Raw genomic sequence first — 3,981 nt, forward strand, 5'->3', positions numbered from 1 at the left:
AGTTTCCGGGATAAAATGTAGCTATGTCTTTGGAAAGGGTGGGTAGAATATTTATTTAAACTAGCACTGCTTTGATTTTTTCCTTTTAAAGAACAATAGATAGGTACATGCCCATTTTCTGTGATAAATAAGTAGTTACAGAAACATAAAATAACTTTTCATGAGAGTTTTTCATTCAAGTGTGATTTTCGAAGTGACTAAGTAGAGTGCATGTGCGTGCAGCATCCATGTCTTGGACTCGAAATTTTATGAAATGACGCTGAATTATGAAAAGAGTTGCAAGAATATGCTTGAATTTTTTTTATTATAACTAGTTACATTGGTGCATTTTGTTATCGGGGCTAATCGGTGTAAGTAGATACTTATTTCTTTTTAGGAATATAGGTAGGTACTTGAGTTTAAATAAAGTTTGGAGTATTGTACTATATCGAAATTAGATTCAATTTTAGGTTTAAATTGTCTTGTGGTCTTGATCTTAGTTGAATGCCATCATTAAACTAATCTTTGACTGACGATGCATCGAGTTTTGAGCGTTTTTTGTAGTTTAGACCTCACTTTCTTATTTTTAACGATTACCTACTCTCAGGCTCGGTTCTGCAGTAGTTGACAACAGGTTAGATCGGTCAGTCCTCGCCGATCATTGTTTGCGTTGTGTGTTTGCGCCGCAGTATCTAATCGCGCGATACTGCGACCTGATTACTGAAATACCGCAGTCTCCTCACCTGTTCTATTTGCTGCGTTGCTACGTGTCGGATGGTGATGGATAACAGATTACAACTCGTTACTGAGATTTCTTAATAAATTGATATAGGTACGAGTATGTCATGGAAATGTTAGACAGTTTAGGAACAAACAAATTACTTCTCGGGTATACAAAGTATAAAACTACGAGTATGTTCAATAAATACAAACACATGCTGTATTTGAAAAGCTCGTTGGAAAAACATTTCAGCTGATTAGTTATAATATAACTGAAGCTGAAATTTATTTTGGTCTTCATGAGAAATGTAGGCATCAAAATAAAATAACATTAGAGAAATATATTAATTTTGTATTAAAAGGAGAGGCTAAACTGTATAGTTAACTAAATACAAAACTAAATGTAATGTATGCTTTCTAAACATAGAGGTATGAAGAGAGCGGCAACTATCAGAGGCGTGCGGTACCTACATAAAGACAATCAGTTCCTACCTTGCAGTGTTTTATTGCTTTTAGCCAGTCGAAATTATATTTCGCTGCAAAAAACACCTTCTACAGTAACATAAGATGATGTATTTACTAAGATGTTTACTTTTTCCGAAAGTAACGCCCGCCGCGGCCTGTGTGCTTTATATTTGTGTTAATTTAAACAATTCTACAATTAAACCTGGTAAGGTATTGCAAAAACCAGCGTCTAAGTGCCAAAGGTATGTGTCAGCCCACAAAGGATGACAGGAGAACGCCACACTACTGGAAACGCGACAAAGAGTAGCGCTCGCTAAACAAACAGCGTCACTCCAACAAAAGTCCCTTCGGCGACACAATGGCGTACAAACTGTGAATTATTTCGATCAAACGCCTTCAATTGTCGACGCTAAGCCGATTAGCAACAACAAATACAGCCTCCACACGTGGGACAGTTTGTTGTTAAGTTCCACATATTGTGCCAGGTAATTACTATTGGAAGCATTCTGTGATTTGGGTGGAGAGTGTGTTGGGTAAACAGCTCTACAATTTTGTATCAACAGCCACTTAGGTAGCTAAGTATGTAGGTACTTACTTTTTATATGTATTTGAAAATACTTCTGTCTTTTATACTCATTTATAATTTTTTTGTAGTTCCTTGATGAATAACTTAGCTCTGCATACTTACTGAAAAATCTACTTTTTATTGAAAAATTTAGGCTGAAAACAAACAGATTCTTTAATTAAATACTTAGCAGCAGTTAGCAGAATACTTTAGATCTCACTGTTTTTCAGTAAGATTTTCATGAGAAATAAAATTAAGCGTTTTTGAACTTGCTACGAGAAATGCTACGATAACTCGTAGCATTAATTATAATAACAATGCCTCTTTGTGGAAAAATAGCTTACTCGTTTTGGAAGTTCTAGGTTCGATTTCCAGTTGGGACACACAAATGTGATTATTTCAAGTTTGATTGATCATTGCACGATTGAATTATCGTGAAAATAAATAGGTTTCGTGATCGTGCTTCGAAAGGCTTGTGATTTCGTAGATACTTATAGCGGTTTATGAATTCAATGTGACTTAAATAACTACAGTTTAAAAACTAACATGAAAAATAAAACTTATACCTTTAAAACATTGTAGCGTAAAATAACAATGACTGCGAGTATTATGTGGGTCTGAATTTTATGACATTTATTCTCGGACCATTACGTTCAAAAACACTTGATGACACTTGTGTTACAATCAGTCAACTTATCTGTTGGTCCTCGGACGATACGGAAGTGCACCGTGGCTCTGATGGTGCACATTATAGCCGCAACTCGCCCACTGAAATATTATCGAAATATCTTGTTCTTCCACAGCACTCTACAAAAATCTACCTTGTTAGAAAACAAACAAAGTTCAAAATCTATTCTCTGAGCATACAGGGTTGAGCGGTATGATCGCCGTAATGACTTCGGGGTGTATTGATTTTGTGTGATCCCGGCTGATTTATTTTGAGCGCTGTAGCGTTGGAGTTAAGTTTGGTTATTGGCTGTGTGGAGCCCGGAAGCCGGCGTATGGCGCGCAATATTGTCGATGTAGGCGCAATAAATGTTATGATGGACGAGCGGTCAGTGTGCACTCGGCTCGAAAGCGATAAGAGCGGGTGTCTCGTATGCACTACACCTTAACAGCCCACTTTAATTAGCTTCAATAATATCTACCAGCCATAGCACAACTTTTAAATAGAAACGTTTGATACTTGACCGGTGTTTTTGTATGGAGTTCGACAGCCTTTTGACGTTTGTTAAAGTTAAAGTAATATGGTGCAACTCAGCCTAAATAAGCGATTAGACAGTAGGTACCTTTTAAAAGTAAAGTATTATTTTTATGAGTAGCGGACGTTATCCTTTTATTTTTGTAGTTGGTGATGGAAATTGTTTTGTATTTCAGTATAAAATTATTTTCTTGTCTAAGCGAATGCAGAAGTTTTAAATTATTTAAGAAGATATCCAAATGAATCTACCTTATGAGAGTTATGTAGAGTATAGTGTATTGATGACTAAAGATTACATTGTAGGTAGTAGACTCGTGTTGTCAATAAGTTCAGAAAATGCGGTTAAATAAATAAAAACAATTTAATCAAATGATTGTCGGCTGCGTAGCCTAGTTTCATCACATTGCATGTTTTTTTACCGATAACATGGACAGAAGGCAGATTGTGTTCTTAAGCGCGCTCTACACTCGCGCGCGATTCTTGCTGTGAATTCACGCCGCGATTCGCGCCGTGCACTTCGCGTTTATATGTGTCTCTCCACACTCGCGAAACCTCGCAGTCTCGTTCGCGGCCTCAATGGATGACGACGTGATTGTTGCTGCTGCGGTGACGCTCTATGCTATATCGTATTACAATTACCTATGTATTAAAAATAAGACACAAATAAAAAATCTTGAGCTTGCCCCACTATGAGTGGAATCCTTAACTTTATTTTTATAAGTTCTATAACTGGACATAAGTGAGTCCTTTTTTTTTTCAATTCACCCACAGGCTCCCACAGGAATATTCAAAATGTCACTTATCCGCGTCCAGACATCGTGGGTCTTATTTTTATTTTTATGGTCCTTGTGTTTGGACTGCCAAAGTATTGGTTCAGATTGGAAACACTCGATAAATTTCAACTCAAGTTCATTATTCCATGTAGTACTCATTAAAAAAAAAAAGAACGTTAGTAAGTACGCAATAATGCACAACCACTTGCGACGGCGTCTTCTCAGCTACTGCGAAAAACTGCGAGTGTAGTTGCGTTCGCGATCGCGCGCCGTGAACC

The sequence above is a fragment of the Ostrinia nubilalis genome, chromosome 14 (assembly GCF_963855985.1).
Source record: "Ostrinia nubilalis chromosome 14, ilOstNubi1.1, whole genome shotgun sequence".
Taxonomy (NCBI): domain Eukaryota; kingdom Metazoa; phylum Arthropoda; class Insecta; order Lepidoptera; family Crambidae; genus Ostrinia; species Ostrinia nubilalis.